Source organism: Fukomys damarensis, unplaced genomic scaffold (assembly GCF_012274545.1).
Source record: "Fukomys damarensis isolate Sample0158 unplaced genomic scaffold, DMR_v1.0_HiC HiC_scaffold_24, whole genome shotgun sequence".
NCBI lineage: Eukaryota > Metazoa > Chordata > Mammalia > Rodentia > Bathyergidae > Fukomys > Fukomys damarensis.
Window position 1 is genome coordinate 65,894,994 of NW_022900936.1, and position 19,371 is coordinate 65,914,364.

Here is a 19,371-nt window from a genome sequence, read left to right on the forward strand (position 1 = left end):
CCTTATTAGCTTCCCCCTACCTTTCCCACTTCCCCTACACCTTTAGCCCCTTTCTTCCTATTTCACATTGTCAATTATCTCATTAGGATCTTATGTACTATTATAGTTTTTCACACCAGAGAAACTATTCGGTATTTGCACATGTGTGACTTATTTATTTCACTTAGGAGTATATCCTCCATATGTATCCGTTTTCCTATGAATGAATCTATTTTCTCATTCTTTATGGCTGAGTAATATTCCATTTTATAGAAAAACCACATCTTCTTTATCCAGTCTCCAACTGATGGGCAAATGGGCTGTTTCCAAGTTTTAGCTGTTACAAAGCAGAAAAATAATTCTTTGGAGCACTTGTGTGCCCCTAGTCCAGTCTCTCCTATGCCTTCCTCAAAGGAGACAACCACTCCTGAATTTGGGTTTCCCTTTCCCTTTCTTTCCTTTAGGACACATGTTTGTTCAGTTCATGACGCTACAACTTCCGTTGCTGTAATACACATCCATTCATACGAACTGGTAAACAAGGTAATTGTGTTCGGATATACATGGAAATGCCATTGTGTATAAAAGATATTTTCCAACACATAAACGCTCTGTGCTACCCGGGACTGTAGCTGACCACAGATTGCCTAACATGGCTGAAAGGAGCAGGCCGGCACTTCCGGTATGTGAAGCCTGTCTCCTACAGGATTGAATACAGCTCATGTGGGCTTGCACTCTATTTGAAAGTGTTGTTTACACCCTTCTTTCTGAATCCAGGCATTGTATCCTCAGGTAGCTTCCTCAACCCTTCCTTAAAACTTTTCCTAAGACGTTATCTTTTGGGATGGGGATTGAGCTCAAAAGTGGTGTGTGCTTTGCATATGCAAGACCTTGGGTTCAATCTCTAGAACCCCAAAACATAAAATCTAAAAAGCTAGTTTTCTTTTTTCTATAAGATTAATTCTTGTGCTTTTAGCAGTATTTATATATTAAGAATTTAATATGTCTTGCAATTATCATAGTGTTTTTAGGATTTTTATTAATTTTATTAGTATTCTGGTTACATAGCTACATTTTTGTGTTTTTCGCCTCATAGGAAAATAGTTCATAATCTCTGCTACTTTTAATAGAATGCAAAGGTTTGTTTTCTTAATGCAGATAGATATTACAACATACCAGAAATATCTGTATCTGTAAATAATACATTGACTAATGTATTGAATACTTTGTGAGTGTACCAAAATTAATTTATCTATTTTTCTGTCAGTGGAGCAACTGGTATTTGAAGTTTCCCACTGTTCTAAAAAAAAAATGTTATGACGCATGTGAGTAAATACCACGTAATTTCTTTGGTGTGAAAAACTAAAAGTGTGAATAAGGTTAAAATTGTAACACTAATAATGTGAAATAGGAAGAAAAGGGCTAAAGGAGTAGAGGAAGTGGAAGGTAGGGGAAAGGAAAGAAGGGAAAAGAAAAATATGAGAAAAGGAAAAAATGGAAACAAGGTCTTTGTAAATAGGGGAGGGCAGAGGGGGTGAAGGGAGGGCAGGGGAATGGCGAAAAAATGAGAACCAAGCTACATCATGTAAAGGTACAAGATCCCAATGATGAATGTGACTGTCCTGTATACCTAAAAAGTACCAATAAACTCAATGAGAAAAAAATGTTACAAACATTATCTTACATGACTCTTTGGCACATGTGCAAGAGTCTCTGGGTAATTATACTTAGGAATAAAGCATGAAGCTTTCATAAGACAATGCAAAATGCATTTCCAAAATGATTTTACCATTTGGTGAAACGCTTGTTGAAGTAACGTGTTGCCCACTTGTTTTACTCTGATTACCTGTAAGTATGTGCTTCCTTGTCTATTCATATTTTTTTCTCCATGAAATGCCTGTTGATGTCCTGTGACCATTGTTTTCCCAGTGAGTGGGTTCTATTTGCTCTATCCATCCTGGAAACTAATTTTCTTCAGTTGTATTGCTGTAGCTATCCTCTTCCAGTTTCTGCCTTGTCTTTTTACCTTATAGGATCATTTTCTTTCATAGTTTCTCTCCCTCTCTCCCTCCCTCTCTCTCTCTCTCTCTCTCTCTCTCTCTCTCTCTTTCTCTTGAGGCACGCTCTCACTATGTAGTCCAGGCTGACCTTGAACTCACTATTTAACTCTGGCTGGCCTCAAACTCACAGCAATCCTCCTGCCTCGGCCTCCCAAGTGCTGGGATTACAGTTGTGCGCCCCAGCAAGTTTTTGCCTTTTTAAATAAAAAAGACATGTTTCTATACTCCAAGCTATGCTTGCTTTTAAGTCTCTTAAAATTATGCCCATCACATTTAAATCTTTAAGCTATTTACAGTTGATTTTTGTATATGATAGGACCAAGGGTCCAAATTCATTTTTTCTAGTTGTCCCAATAATTATTGGACAGCCTTCTCTTCCTCAGACTTTTGCTCATCCATATAACATTCTTTGAGAAGAGTATTGATATGTTGCCGTGGCTGGTGTCAAATCTGTGGGTTCAAGTGACCCTCCAGCCTTAGTTACCTGAGTGGGTAGGATCACAGGCACATACCACAATACCCGGTTGGTTGTTGCAGGCATGTAGCACACACACACAGCTGTTGAGATTTTTATTAGAACTGTAGTGAGTTCTACCTAAGTCTGGGAAAAACTGACACCCTGACAACATTGAGTCACCCATGCATAAACATGGGAAATGATTCTATTTCTTTAGACTTTCTTCAGTGTCTTTCCACAAACTTGAATTTTTCTCCATAAGGTTCTTGCACTTCTTTAGTTCACCTCATTCCTGAGAAACTGATTTTTGCCACTTCTACAAGCAGTATCTATTTACCAATTATACATTTCTGTTTTTGATGATTAACAGAAATGCAAAATTATCTTTACACACTCTATATATCTAGCCACTTGGATAAATTCTCTTACTAAATCCTAACTGCTCATATGTAGATAATATGATTATAATGTTATCAACACTTAATGATCGTTTAAAAATTTTTAAGACCTCTGTCTTTAGTATCCTTTTGTTAAGTTACTGGCTAAAATCTCTGGGAAATATTGAAGAGAAGTATAATGGTTCATGCCTGTCTTCTTCCTTAAAGGGAAAGTCTTAAATATTTCATTATTAAGTGTGTATGGTGCATAGATTTTTATTCTATTATTCTTTATTACATTAATGATGCTCCCTTAAGCTCATAGCCTTTAAGGTCTTGCCATGAGTGGTTGTAGAATTTCATCAAGTGCTTTCCTCCCCAGGAGCAGGAGATCTACCAGAACTACTGAGTTGGCCTCTGAAAGCCTGGAATGTGCAGAAGGCACATTTTTCCTGCTTTTCTTCCTCTGGCACTGAATTGCAATATATTCTGTAGCCCACTTTCTTATTTTTTTGGTCCTTTTCGGGGGGTGCCAGGGATCTGAAGATCTTGTACTTGCCAAGCAAGCGTGACACCACTTTCTCATCTTTGATTGGAAAGGTATCTTGAGTTTAGCCTGGGAGAGAAGAAAAGATGAAGTGCTTGAGGTCTAGATTCTTTAGACTAACACAGTGGAGGAAAAGGACCTGCTGTGTAGTCCCCCTATACTACAGTGTGACATTGCGGTTTGGGGTCCAGCTACAATTCTCAGTACATGCATTTTTTCCTCTGAAACCTTAAGGACAGGATTGGAGTAATTCTGAGTTCCCAGCCAAAAACTACCTTTTAATGCAATAGTTCTGAAACTCCAGCAGTACCAGAATTATATATTGCTGGCCCTTGGCTAGTTTATGAGTCAGAAGATCTGAAGTTTTGTATTTCTAAGAAGTTGGCAGAGGATTCCAATGCTGTTGGTCATGCAGTCAACCTTGGAAAAACGCTGTCCTAATGTTGTCTCCTTAATACATCCCAACAGTGGACAGTTCACAGTTAAGGAAACAAAATGATTCGAGTGTCTGAGAAGAAAGAAGACTGCAAAGAGTGGCCATGAGTCCTGCCCCTGGAGATGACAGATGTCTGCCTCTCCTGTGGGCAAGCAGAAGAAGAGGGAAACATCAGGGACATAAAAGGATACTGGGGATAAAAAACTAGAAGAAACATATATGAGAAAGAATGAGAGCAAAAAAAAAAGTACATCAGATGGGGAAAACTATTGAATTTGCATCCCAGAAAGACCATATAGGGGAAGGATGACAGCAAGACCTGGGCAGCTTCTGGGAGGAGGCAATAGAGACAGTTCCCTGTGAAGATCTCTCCCACAAAAGCATAGTCTTCTACTGAGTAAGACAGCTGGACATACTAGAAACCCAAGCCCCATGAGGTAAGAGACTCAGCACAAGTTTTTTTGTAAACAGATAACCTGATTTATTCTTAAAGTAGCCAAGAAAAGGGAAATACAGTAAAAACACAAAGTTTAAAGTGATGTCATTCACTTCAAGAGGCACAATGCCTACCACAGACCCTTTGTTCTTGTGTGTGTGTGTGTGTGTGTGTGTGTGTGTGTGTGTGTGTGTGTGTGTTACCGGGGATTGAACTCAGGCCCTGATGCTCACAAGGCAGGCTGCAGAACCACTGAGCCAAATCCCCCCAACACACACAAACACTTTGACTTGGGCTCAGGACCTGTGAGCTGACAGGGTTTAGACAGGGCAAGTCACTTAGGGAAAGAGATAAGCAAATTGTTTTGTGATACCTTGACTCTTATGAAACTAGAGGCAAAAATATTCTCAAGTTCTAAGAAAGAAAGATATGATATAAATCCAAGATAATTCAGTTTCTTAGAATTGCAGATTCTTATAATGGAATATGCAGATCTTGTGTCCACACTTACTCAGGGCCAGATGCCATTTCTGCTTCTCACCACTGATCACCCAGTGCCTTGTTGGAACACTCTTATACCCTATTTCACATTCCTAATTATTGTGATGAGAATTCTTTCCTCATGCTGTGTAGGAAACCTAGGAGATTGCTGTACAGTTTTAATGGCCAGAAAATTCTTCTTTACATCATACCATAGTCAGTCTTCTGGAATCTCTGCCAGTCTGACCAGTCCTAGTGTTCATAAGCCCCCCACAAAAAAGACTAAGGCCTCTTTCAGCACCCTGAAGATTCCATTTGTGTCCCAACTAGAGTTCTTTTTTCCAGGCAAATTCTCAGGGTTGGCTCTCATAACTTTTTCCTCTTCATAAGTTCATTTCCAGGCTTTCATTGTCCTATTTGCCCTCTCCACACAAAGGCCAGCCTGGCTAAGGCTGAAATATCCGTACTTGGGACCATACCCCACATGATGTCTGGGCCAGCAATGAATACAAATGTGAGGGTCTTGGCCCTCCTGTGTTTGTGCACAGCACTCTTTTCTAGCAGTCACCTGACCCTATGGTTCATAGCATCTGTGGGCAATCTGGAGCCTTCTATCTTTTCTCTGAACTCTTTAGGTAGACTTGCTTAACCAGCATCATGAATACCATCTGAATTACTCAAATCAACACTCATTTTTATCTGCCATTCCAGTGACCAGGGCAGAGAGAAGTCAAGTGTAATTTGAGATACTTGCTTAAGCTGGGGCCTGACTATTTCAGCTGTGCTTTCTACAAGGTGCAAGCCCTCCAATAGCTCCATGGAAAGATATCATTCTCATTTCTTCCCCATGCTCCTAACCAGGATCTGCCAGTTGTTCAGACTCTTATCATTGCATTGTCTGCCCACATTTAGCTCCTCAACACTTGACCCTGGTCATGCTTTCTTCCTGAAAACTCCAAAGTGACTTTTGGATGTGCCTGGGCTTTTGTTGTTGTCACTGTTTCACTGTCCTTTTGTCCTTCTGATCTCTGAACCAGATTCTGTCATTTGCTCTTTTGCATTTGTTGTTTCTACTTTATGGCTCTGTTTTCTTTTTTCTATCAGCAGTATCCACTTGAAAAATTCTTTTTTGTTGTTGTTTTTTGTTTTTTGTTTTTGTTACGGGGATTGAACTCGGGTCCTTGCACTTGCAAGGCAGGTCACCGAACCCCTGAGCTAAATCCCCAGCTGAAAAATTCTTTAAGGGAGGATATTCATTATTTCTATCCATAAAGCCTTCTATCTGTGCTGGCTTCTGACAACAATGGCAACAAAAAAGCTTTCTTTGAATGTTAATAATGTGCCCTAGTGACTTTATGGTATTTTAAAGGGTTGAAGGGTCAGGTATGGACAAATAATTACAGTCAGAAGGGAACCAAGTTTTCCTAGGCCCCACTCCCAAGCCATTGTAATAATTTTGTATAATCTCTCATTTATGTGGCTCAGACAAGAGTATGAAGACATTTTACGGTCCTCACTTCAGGATGTTCATAAACCTCAGGGAGCTGGTGGTTGAAGGACATCGTCAGAGTCATTTAACCATCTAATGCTACATGCTGAACACACCTGGGTCCCAACTCTGGCCCACAGGGTTACTACTATGCAGTTGAACTCAGTTGCCATTCACTTTGTATTTGGAATGTATAAGAATGCTTTGTAGTCTACGATCTAGTACCTGGAATTTAGCCAAAGAAAATCTCTCATGGTTGCTAAGGAATCCCTGGAATTAAAATTACTAAGAAAAGACCATGTCCCCTAACTGACTGTATGGCAATATAGTAGAAAGGGGAATTCTTTGTTCGAAACCACCCATAAGTACAATATGTTTTCATTGATTTGACTAGGGGTCACACCGAAGGCCATGATAAGTGACTTGCTTTCTTCAGAGTCATTTATTAACCTTAGGAGTATGTAATGCCTCACCAAGAGACTAATCCATGCCAGATACTCAAAGGACATAAACCAGAGTTTTCCCAACTGGTTAAGGGGAGGATGAAAGAAAACAAAAATAGTCTTAACCTCACTTTCACTCCTATCCCAAACATGCTTTCCTCTAGCACCTTGAATTACAGATAATATGTTCCTTAGCTTTTTCTCAATTTAACAAAATACTGAGATAATCAACTTATAAAATGATAAGGTGTATTATGGCTCACTATTTTAGGGGTTCCAGTTTGACAGTTTGCAAAAGAGCTTTTATGTCCCTGACCTAATTTGACTCTCATAACAGCTTATGAAAAGTGGAAATTATGAACAGCCCATTGAAGATAAACAAACAGAGGCTTTGCAAGGGTGAGGACCCGACAGAGGCCCACAGCTTTCAAGGGATACAGACCCGGCTTGGTTCCAGAGAACTGATTATGGAATCGATTCACTCCATCACTTTAGGCCTATAGGGAGGCAGTATCTCATGGCAGAAACATAAAGGAGAGCAAAACCACTCACCTTGCAGCCAGAAAGCAAAAGTGAGGAAGAAGAAACCAGGGCCCTATTCCCTCCTTTGAGAGCATGTCTCCAGTGACCTAAAGACCTCCCTCGGCCCCACATCTTAAAGGTTCTACCATCTATCCACAGTGCCACCCCAGGGACAAGACTTTTATACCTGGGCCATTAGGGGACACCCAGCATCCAAATAATAGCAGACGAACAAAGAGACTTGGCCTACACATTTGAAAAGCCATGCTGTGATGGCAGCCCCCTGCCTCCAGGGGCACAGCTGGAGAGGTGGGCTGGGCACAAGGCAAACAGTAGCCTGCTTATTTACTTTGAGCCAACATCTTGTACATACATAGCCAAATGAATGTTGTCCCCTTTAAGTGAAGCCCCTTGAGAAAAGTTTCACATATTCCGTGATGCATCTATGTAGCTCAAAAGATTTTTAGGGTGTTAAGTAAAGAAAAATGCAAAACATAAAAGGGCAACCATTTGTGTCTGCAACTCAGAATTAACTACTCTAAATATTTTCAGATATTTGCTTCCATGACTTTTCTTTAAGATGTCTCTTTCTGTCGTTTCTTAATAAACTAAAATGTGGCTTGCTATAGAGATTTCAAATAATGAAGAAAGGAACAAAGAGTAAAAGATTTTTTTGAAGAATTTAAAGTCAACCATTGGTATTTGTTGAATATTATTTAGAACTCTTTCCATGTATCCCCTTCATTTGAATATCATTAGTTTTGGCAAAGTTTCCACCTTTGAGAAAGGGTGTGATTTTTTTTTTTAAAAAAAGGTCAGAGTTGCCAGGAGCCATTTAAGTCTGGTGAATAGGTAATGATTAAGCTGGGTAACAAGATTTTGGTGCCAAGTCAGGTATAATTGGTTTTCTTGGACAGCTTAGAAATTGTCTTGAGGGGACTTGTGTTGAAAGTGACCAAGCAGTGCCCCCAGAGAGACTATGTGAAGGGCTTGTGCATGGGGATTTAGAAGTATTGGGGACCGTGACCTCTGGAGCCAAGCCGGGGCTGTATCCCCTGAAAGCTGCAGGCCTCGGTCAGGTCCTCACCCTTGCAAAGCCTCTGTTTGTTCATCTTCAATGGGATGTTCATAATTTCCACTTTTCATAAGCTGTTATGAGAATCAAATTAGGTCAGGGACATGAAAGCTGTTTTGCAAACTGTCAAGCCTTATGCAAATGTTAGGCTCTATTATTTAAGTGTTTGTCTTGTTTGTCAAGTCAGTAAAGCTGTTTTGCAAACTGTCAAGCCTTATGCAAATGTTAGGCTCTATTATTTAAGTGTTTGTCAAGTCAATCTTGCTTCTTGATGGGCACACCTTCTGCAGACACTGTCAGACCATGGCAGCCACACTGCCGACACCTCTCCAGGTGGGGCTGCTCTCTGCCCTTCTGCTCTCTTCGAACTGCAAGTTTGTCCCCTTCTCCTTGCCATCTTGCTTTGCCCTTGGCCTGATCATCATTTGCCTGACTTTTTCTATACCCAAGTGTGGGCAAGAGAATCAAAGAAGGCTTTTAGAACAGTTGTTTGAATCACCACGCCCATCCTTCCAACTTCAGGCACCCTTTTTGGTGAATGATTTTAGTCTGGGTTTTTTTTTTTTAGCCTCCATCAGTGCTAAGAGGCATGTGCCACCACATTTACCTCAGAACTCATTTTTTTTTTTTTTTTTTTTTTTTTGCAACTTTAGAAAAATCTGATCAATTTCCTAGAGACATAGAAGTTCTTTAGAATTAGAAACTCATCAGAATATCTTTCACAGAACAGGGAAGTCTGAGGTCTGGCAGGTTTCTCAGGAGTTCTGCATAATAAAGGGAAGACTAAAAACTGTAGTTATCTGTAAAAATGGAGATAATAACTGAACCATACTAATAGGGGGGAAGGAAGGCTAAATCTGAGGCACTTAGCAAAGCCTGACACATAGAAAGTCCTCAATAAAATTTAGCTACTATTTTTGGTGTTATTACTACAAACATTAGAATGTATAGACTCTGCAAGTTAGAAGGATGTCAGTGTACATGCCACTGGGGACTTTGGACACATGAAACCATACCTGATCATTAGTGAGCCACTGTTGTTACTCTGCATAGGTTACAGGTGTAATTTCTGATTGAATTCTTGCTATGTGCCAGGCATTGTGCCATGTCCTGCAGATACAGCAGATGTGGTGCCCAGCCCTGTGAAGCTTCTTGTTAGGACACAAGCGGTTAACAAGTAATTGCAAAAATAAATAACCAGTTCAAGCTCATTCAGAGTGCAATGAAGAAAACATATAATCCTATGAGGTTGTGTACCCAAGGGCACCCAATTTGGGGTGGATGGGGAGGAGGAATGGAAGGTTCACGGAAAATTTTCTTAAGTAATTGACCTGGGTGTTAGTTCCAAAGAATAAGCAAAGAGGGAGAAGCAGAAGACTCCCAGTAGAAGGACCATGGCCAAAGGCCTTGAAACTAGAAGGGATGGGACAAAGTCACATCCGAAACAGAATGAGGGAGTATAGAGCAAAACCTGAGGCTAGAGGGAGCTAAGCCAGCCAGAGCTTGAAGGACCACTGTAAGAACTGTAGTCTTGATCCTTGTAGCAAAGGAAAACCATCAAAGTGATTTAAACAAGATGGCCAGGTTTGTGTATTCAAAGATCACACATAGCCCTATAGGGAGAAGAATGAATGGGGGAGCCCAGGCGAACATGAGCAGTGAGTGTAAGAGGCTGTCAAGGCAGGAAACATGAGGTTTGATGGGCATTTAACCTAGAGGGTCAGTAGTACATCTGGAATAAGCAAAAGGAACCAAGAGTTATTTAAGGGACAGAGTCTACAGGATCTGGTATTGAACTAGATTCCAGAGGTACGAGACAGAATGGTGAGGAAGGGTTTATTCATTCAGTAAGTATTTATTGATCTCCTGCTAAGTTCCAGACACCTGCTAGGTTTTGAGGACTAAACTATGAAGAAGAAAGTGACCCTCAAAGGGCTACCATTTGGATTTGGAAGTGGAGCGTTGATGATAAGTAAACAGATAAATATGTGCTTTAAACAAATCCATGTTTGAATACATATGTTTTAAACAAATCCATGTTTGAATACATATTACAAAGTGTGTGGTTACAGATAAGTGCTATGAAGAAAAAACAGAAAGGGGCATGTCAGAGATACACTCAAGGGCAGGAGACACTCAAGGTATGACCTGAAGGAGGAGAAAGAGACAGAAGAGCCAATGGAAGAATATTGTAAGGAGAGGAAACATCAAGATCAAAAAGCTTGGTGCATTCCAGAAAAGATAGGAAACCAGAGTGGCTGAAAATAGCAAGAGGGAGTTGTAGAAATGGGGCTGAAGACCATTTGTAGGGCACACTAAAGATTTTGGATATTTTTTTCTCTTCTTTTTAAAACAGCGAGGATGACCTGGTTTGTGTTTAAAATATTGCTCTGATATATGAAAATGGGGAGAAATGGATTATTTTAAAGTAAGAATAAGAGCAGGGAGACGAGTTACAAACCAGTCATTCAAGAGAGAGAAGACAAGGGCTTGGACATAGGGTATGGCCATGAATCAAGAAGTGACGTATCTGATAGATAAAGCCAACTGTCTCACTGAAGATCCCAGTGAGCCCTAAATGAGTGGTGGCATGACTTGAATGCAGAGGTTGACAGCTCAGTGTGGCCTATTTGCAGAAAGATAATCTGGAATTCATTTCATGAGTACTGGCAGGGATAATGCTATAATTTTCCAAGTTCCAGAACAGCAGGTCGTGAGCATTAGGGAGATCAAATTCAGGTCAGTAAATCAAGAACCCAAACCTAGAACCCAGAGTAAGTGGGACCCGGCCACCGGTCACCAAGACTGGGTTCACAAAAGTCACATCAGAGTCTGTAGCAGCCCACAGTTTTTGGAAAAGAGAAGAGACACCTGACTCCAAGAAAGACAAGACAAAGAAGGATACTCTATTCTTCTGTCAAAGAACAGCAACATGCATCTGCTTGGATTTTGTTTGTATCTGACCACTCTTTCCCACTGTTCTTCCAGTCACAGTCCCCAACCAATGCTTAGTTCTACCCAGCAAGATCTACAGGGCAAGGCAGCTTATGATAATAAGCTAGGAGCAAGTGAAGTACTAATTGTTTCTTAATATTGTGAATCCAGTGTGACATAGACTAATAATTTCTGGAGAAATGCAGCATAACATCCCTGTTATCAGCAGCAGTATCCCTGGCCATCACAGTTACCCGCAACACATTAAATAAATCATACAAGAACTTACAGCACCTTGAGGAGAAAAGACAAGGGCAAACGAGAAAATTAAAGAATGGCCATATTTTCTCTTCCTTAACTCTACTAGCGGGATCCTCTTCTTGGAGATTCTGTGATGCACATTAGACTATTAAAGACTAACTTTGGGCTGCAGTGAAGCAGCAGGTTTCGTTTTATTTAACCCAGTGTTTCCATTTGTATTTGACAAGGAACACTTTGGAAAATGCTACTTTAAGACTGTCGCTCATTTTCCTTTCTCCTCACTCCCTTCCTTGGACATCCATCAATTCTCACTCTTCCGGCTGCCACATTAGTGCCACACAGCCCCTCTCCTCTTAGGCCCAGCACCCCACAAGCCTGCTTATAGCCATCATCCCCCACAGCAAATCTTCACCTGAGTGGTCCTCAGTGGGGCACAGTGGAGATCTGTAGTGGCTCTGAGGAGTTGTTGGGACTTGAGACCCAAACTCAGTACATCTTTGGTTAGTAAAGACGTGGAGTCTCTAGGGCCCTATTGCCACTAGAAAGACAGTAATAATCAAAATTAGCAACAGAAGTCTCCAGCACACCAACAAAGTCTCCTGGAAACAAGGCAAGCAAGGTTTCGATTCGTTCCTCCATTAATTATTAGTCTAATTGCCCAAGTCTCTTCACCTCTGAGTCTCAGAGACCATATCCTGTGAGTAGGGGCAGTATTTGTGGAGATTATTGGGTTTAACAAACACATGACAAATGTAATACGCCTTTTGCCTACTACTCATCCCCCATTCATCCACCTAATTCTCATCTCCTTCCACTTCCATTAATATCCATTAAGCTCGAATAGTCTGTACACAACACCTGAACCCACATCTATTTGAACCCCCACTTCCTGCCCCAGGGCATTCACTGAGATTTCTAACAGAGAGAAGAACTGGCTGGCTGCTTTCTTCCATCACTAAGGCTGTTTTGTTGTTTTTTGTCTATTTGTTTCTGGAATAGCCTTTAAAAACTGATAGCATCAGCTGGGGATTTAGCTCAGTGGCACCACACCTGCCTCTCAAGCGAAAGGCCCTGAGTTTGATCCCCAGTACTGCAAAAAAAAAAGAAGAAAAAAAGCATTACTTTGGAGCAGATTCTATAAAATCATATTATGAAGACTAGAAGAAGCTCTTTGCCTTTGGGAATGACCAGGTGAGGGTAAAGACAATTGCCTCTGACCCTTGATTTTGTCATCCACTAATGGTATCCACCAGTTCTAGTAGCCTGTGTGCATGGGGTATGTACATGTAGTGGCTAGCCTCTTGCCCATACTATTTTTCCCATGGAAGACTCAGGACTGGGGAAGAGCATCTCTGCATCTTTTCTAAAAGCAGCCAATCAATCAGTCTGTTTCTTTAAGGGTATCTAAAGGAGTCTTTGGCCATAACAGTATGACTACATCAACACATTACACCTTTCATGGGCTATGTGTGCATTCCTACAAGGGACACCAGCAGTCCGAGGGAGGAGTAGTTTTGAACTGTTAAAGGGAAGAGCATTGGACTGGGAATCTGAAAACTGGATCAAGTTGATCCTTTGCCAGTTCCTGGTTGAGTAACTTTGGGCCAGCCTGGGTCAGTTTGATGGTGTGTTTGCATCACAGAACAAATACCAGTCATCTCTTTCAGCTTTGCTCGCAAGGGTGTTAATGTTCCATCTTTTCTTTCTCTGTCTCTTCACATTTTTAAAACACATTGGTCTTACTGTATATGTTCTCTAAGTTTGTTTTCTAATTTATTAAACAGCACATTTCACGTATTGCCTCCTTCTTTACGTAGCTTGATGACTTGTTCTTGAAGACTGCTTAGCATTCTATACCATCTTTGTATTGTCAGCCTCCTGTTTTAGACTTGAAGTCCCATTATTTGTTTGATAGATGTATGTATTATAAATCACAAACATAAAAGATAAAATAAAAATTAGACAAAAAAGTAATAGCAGCCAGATGCAGAGAAAATCTGGGCCCCGCCAATGAGATTGCACTGCTTGTGCTCCTCCGCTTAGAGAGATCCATCTGTCTCTGGCTACAACTGGGAGCCTAAAAGACAACACTTACTTAGAAGAACAGAAGGAGGGCTGGGGATTTAGCTCAGTGGTTCTACCTCCTGCCCTGCAAGCTCAAGGACCCGAGTTCAATCCTAGTACCAAAAAAAAAGAACAGAAGGGGCAGAGCAGAACAGGAATATAACTCTGTTTATTGAGGAACTGTTTGTTGTGCCAGACACTAAACGTGAGTTAGTACGACACTGAGAGCTCAGCCTTGCCCCCCACTATGCTTGTTGCAATAGCTAACCTGGCCCTGTGCTCATAGCTCCCCTATCACGAGGAGAAGGGACAGAGGGGCCAAGAGCCCTCTCTTCCCCTAACCGCTCTTGCCTTTGCACACCTTCTGCCTTCCAACACCACGCTCCTCTCGGTTCCATCCCTTCAGACTCACGCTGATGCCCTTGGACAGCTCTCAGCTGCATATGTAACCTCTTACCCTGAAGGACTGGGTGCTCAGATTCTTACTGTTGCAACAGTTAATTTCTACAGTCTTGCCTCTGTGGAGCAAAATCCTTTCAAGATTGAAAACCCCTCCCTGTCTGAGTTTAAAATTTAATAACCCCATAATGTGGATATTCTATATTAAATGTACATTTTATTGTAAAAAGTTTTAAATTAAAATCTCATTTTTTTCAGCTTTAATTGAGTTTATTGGTACATTTTAGGGATACAGTACAGTTACATTCATTGTTGGGATCTTGTACCTCTACATGACAAGTCTTGATTCTCATTTTTTCCCCTTACCCCTTCCCTCCCTTCACCCCCTCCTCCCCTCCAGATCTACAAACACTTTGTTTTCATCTTTTCATTATGTCACATTTTTTTCTTTTCCCTTTTTACCCTTCCCCTACCCATCCCACCTTCCCTACACCTTTAGCTCCTTTCTTCCCATTTCTAAATGTCAGTAATCTTATTAGGATCTTATGTATTATTGCAGTAAAATCTCATTTTTAAAGTTGATTGAACACATTTTCCTAGCTTCTTGTACTCTCCCTGACCACCTCTACTGACCCTCAGAATCTGCACACCATGGTCATCTCTCTCTCTTTTTTTTTTTTGTACCGGGGATGGAAGTCGGGACCTTGTGCTTTGGTGGCCAGCAGTGGCACCACTGAGCTAAATCCCTGGCCCCTGCACACGTAGTAGTAAGATGTCCTTCTTTCCTACTCCAGTGAGTGCAGTTCATTTGCATTTCTATTAAGGTGGGTTTCTGTGTTCATTTAATAACAGCTAAGACAGTGGGCAGGGCCCACAAGAGTTTTGTGCTCTTGCTTGCCACTAAACTTGTAATGTCCTTTCCAAATTTAAGATTTTGAATCATTTGGACACATCTTAATGTTTCAAGGAGACAGATTTTTCCATTTTGGCTTACTTTCTTTCATAAAAAGTTTGCACACTAAAAACTAGAAATCTTTATGATTTCATTCTTACCATGGTATGAAAAAAGAGAGTGTACATTCACATCCTACTCCAAACACTGTTAACCTATAGTCCTGTAATCTGGCAAGTGGCTTCCCCTCTGGAACCTCAGTTTACCTGTTTGCAAATGGGGAATTTATACGGAACATATTCTGAGATGCCACCCAGCCCTGATATTACTGAATTCTAACTCTGTCTGCACAAAAATGTCTCTAAAGTATTAACAATAATGTCATAAAGTATCAATGATGCCTAGAGGAATCTAGGACAGTGGGGCTGGATCCTCCAAGCTCAGTGAAAGTGTGTACAAAAGGAAGGAGTCACCTTCATGGATCTGTAAAATAAGAACAGCATCGCTTCACAATGGTGACAAGAGCTCAGGACCAGAGAGGACTAGCCACTCCTTTAGTGGACTCATTAGGACAGCCTGTCATCCCTGCTGACACCACAGTCAGGCTGGGTCTGCAAATCAATCCGAAATCTTTCTGCTCCAGCTCAGCCAGCCCTCTGCAGATGCGGGTTGAACCAGAGGGCCATGCAGAGTGGCCCACAGGGTTGCTGATGGCAGGGAAAGAGCCAACTCTTAATGCTCCTGTCCCCCACCACACAGCAGGTCTGAGCTCCTGGAGGTGGGCAGTGGAGTGGGCAGAAAGAAGGAGACCCTCTCACTTGAACCAGGGGAGGAGAGAGGAGAGTGACCACTTTTACTCCCAGTCCTCCTGCAGAAGGGACTTCTCAGGACCCACCAAGCCCATGTTGCCCAACTCCCAAAGAAAAGCAGCAGCTGGTCCCAAAGGCAAGTGACAGAACCCAAAGGGACCCACTAGCTCCTGACCCCCTCCAGTCCTCTGTCTCCTCCAGACCTCTTCAGCCAGAGGGCTTTCTCTCCTCTCCCTTTTTCTGCACAAGCATGCTTCCAAGTTTTTGCACTGAGCTATCAAACTGATACTTAGAGGATCGGGGATAGCACATTTGAAACCGAAATCTACCACTCCTTATGCCATCTAACAAACTTGCTGGCTTGTTCTTTTTAAACATCAGCTCAGGCTTTTTGCAGCTTTCCACATAACATCATGTGGCCCACGGTCACTTTAGAGACATCCAAAAGTGTCCCCATCATGATCTCGTGGTAGGGGTATGTCACCCACCACCCAGCTGCATCTCAGAGGGCTCCATTTCTCTGACCCAGATGTTCTGCACTTGCCCAGCTTTCTGCCCTAGTCCTATCTCATTGCTACGCACTTGCTGTTCAAAGGTAGCCATGCTGTGGGTGAATAAACCAGTGGCATACCAGGCCCAGTGGGGAGGCAGAAAGTCACCATCCTGCTCAATCCAATTAGTAAAAGCACTGAGATTGGGGGAGGTGTTACTATTATTATCATATTAAAAACTAATGTTTGTTGAGCATTTACCATGTGCTAGGTTCTATGTTAAATGCTTACAAGTACTATTTTAATATAATCCTTACAGCACCCCTACGACTGTCATTCCTGTGTTACAGATGGGAAAAAAAATGGAGAAATGGGGATAAGACAATTTGCCCTGAGTTGCCAACTACTAGTTATCAAAGCAGAGATTCGAGCCCTGGGTTCAAACAGAGCCTGTGCCCACTTACCTCTTACTGTAAGAGAAAATGCTGAATGAGTAGTAGGGACACTTGACTTCCATTCTAACTCTACCTCTGTATGATCTTGGGCAAGGCCCTTCACCTTGCTTGCTTTTTAGGCACGTGAAACCCCTGATCTGGATAAAATTATACACATATGTACATTTTCCTTGGAAGCACAGCCAGTTTCCATCAGAATTGAAGTAACCCATGCCTTCATCCATAGGTATCATGCAATACATATATAATATAATATAATGTATGTATATACATATCCTCTAATAGCACTTTTATGCTGCACAGTCTAGCCTACATTTCCTTGTAATGTTTTAAATTCTGAAGGGCTTGAGCATAGCAACTGCTACCCCGATGCCTGTGATTCTGGGACATGACGGGCTCCAGGCTGCGCCCTGGCCTTTCCAGCATGGCCCGCATGTTCAGATAGTGATCACCGGAAGAGTGAAGTCAGAATGGAACGATGGAACTAACCCTCCACTTGCTTGCAACACCTCAGCATCTTTACTTTTGTCTGTTGTATTCTTTACTTGCCACCAGACTCAAGGTTTATACTGAAGCCATGAGAAAAAAAAAAAATTTCTTCAGAATCCCTTTTGTAATTATACTATAAAGACAATGCTGATAATAGAGGCTCTGCTAGGCTTAGAGTAAAGCATGCATTCCTTGTTAAGCACCCACTGTGTGCTGAGCATATGGCAGTGAATGGGACAGACCAGGTCCCTGGCTGCATGGGAAGAGGGACTCTGCAGAGAAGTACCAGGCGGAGACACAGAGCACTGTGAACCAGGAAGTGATTTATTGAGAAGTGGCATTTGAAGTGAGTTAAGCAAGAGGTGCAGGTCAGAGGGGTGGGGAGGGGCAGAGGAAGCAGCTTAAAAGAAAGGCCCTAGAAAATGAAGGCCTGGGGCCAGCAGAAGAACTGAAGGATGGGCTGTCTGCTTGCAGGAAGGAGAAAATAGGCTGAAAGGAAGCCAGACCAGTGGGGATGGGGCTCCAGGAGCCACCGCCTGACACGAGCCGGCTGGGTGACATTGGGCCAGGAGGTGACATCTCTCTCTGACCTTCCTTTTCCTTAGTTTAAACGTGAGAGGCTAGAACTAGATAGTTTCAAAAGTCCTTTCTCACTCCACTGCCCTGTGATGTTATGAATTCAAATCACAGGAAATGGTCACTGAAAAAGAGAAAATCAGCCTTTGATAATCTAAATGTGGGGGTGCTGTCTGCTAGGCCATAGAGTTCTCCTGTTGAACATCAGTGATTAGCAGAAGGTCAGTGTCAAGCAAAGTCACTCTGAGACTGTGGCAAAGACTGACGTAGCCTACTCTGCAGTCACACCTCAGCACAGACAAAAACAGTAACATTGTCCATAGCATAGAAACCACCAAACGGTCCCGATCAGGCAGTGATGGTGAACCTTCTAGAGCTTTCGATGATACAAATAGCTTGCACACGTGCTGTGGGTTCACCACCACTGCAGGAAATCACATGAGTACAGCTTCTTCACACTCAGAGCTGCAGCCTCATGCTGGCCTCCTTCCTTCAAGACAAGATTCTGTAAGATCCAATTACTCCTGTTTCTAACAGCTTCTGAAGACCTGTTCTTAGATCCCTCCTCCGTATCACCTCGCCCAAGCCCCCCTCCTCTAAGGCCTTCTCTGTGAGCCACCCCACAGCGCCCATTCTGTGAGATGGGGAACAAACCCCATTTGTCAAACAGCCCCCACCCTGAGTATGGGAGGGGACTAGGGTCCTGCCAGTGCAGGACTGGCCATAACAAGCATTGCCTTCTTGCACCTTCTGCCCCAGGTGCCTCTTGCCTCAGCTTTGTTGCAGCCATGGGTGTTGGCTGGAGGGCCTTGACATCAGCCGCCTGCTTGCTGACTTCTCTCCTCCATACTCTCCATAAGCACCATTCTGGACCTCAGCATGTTGGGCAGTGGGGCCACAAAATGGCAGAAATGAGGAAGAGAAAAACAAAAGGGGAATTTACATCACCCAGTGATGAGGGAGCAGAATTAAAACCATCTCCAGAGCAAGCATTTCTTCCCTCTGTTGCAGCTCTGGGCTTCTTCCTTGCCCCCACCCAGGTCATGCCTTTAACTGCTTGGGAGGTAGTGCCATTTCTGTTTTCCACCCAAGCCATAGCAAGCAGACTGCCCCCCACCCAGTCATTTCACTGGAAGGAAACCAACACCCCACAAAACTGATCCATTCTGCAGTAGCTAAGGAGCCAAAAGTGTGCTGGTGACTCAGATTCACAGTTTGGACTTCCCACCCTTGCTGAGCGTTTCTCAGTGGGGCACTCCCCACCACACAACCCACTGTATTCGCTCATGTGAGCAAATGGTAAACAAACCTGGCTCCTGATGCCTCCTGAGTCAGATGACAACCAGGGGAAAGAAGTGACCTCTGGTTCTGGCCACAAACAGACTGTTAGACACTTATTCCTCTAATCAAGAAAGTGAGTGGACTCATCTCCTTCTCACTTGCAGAGATTATTGTTCATACCGGACATGTCACTACTTTCAAAACTCTCAATGTGCAGTTCATAGCAAAAGGTAGTTTTCTGTGTGTTCAGTTTAATTCAGGGTCAACAGGGTTTTTTGGGGGGTGTTTGTTTTGTTGTTGTTTGGGGTGTGTGTGTGTGTGTGTGTGTGTGTGTGTGTGTGTGGAGCCAAAGAGTAAATACTTAGTCTTTGTGGGTCAGACAGTCTTTGTAATAAATATTAACATTTATCTTTGCAAAA

At 42.4% G+C, this 19,371-nt stretch overlaps 1 protein-coding gene across 1 annotated transcript in view; it reads left to right on the forward strand.

Moving 5' to 3' along the window:
- The first annotated feature begins 504 nt into the window (after positions 1-504).
- Casr (calcium sensing receptor) overlaps positions 505-19,371 on the forward strand; it is a 77,897-nt gene continuing 59,030 nt past the window's right edge. The window contains exon 1 of the mRNA XM_010629980.3: positions 505-522. The gene's annotated coding sequence lies outside the window, so the exon portion shown is untranslated. The remainder of the gene's footprint in view (positions 523-19,371) is intronic.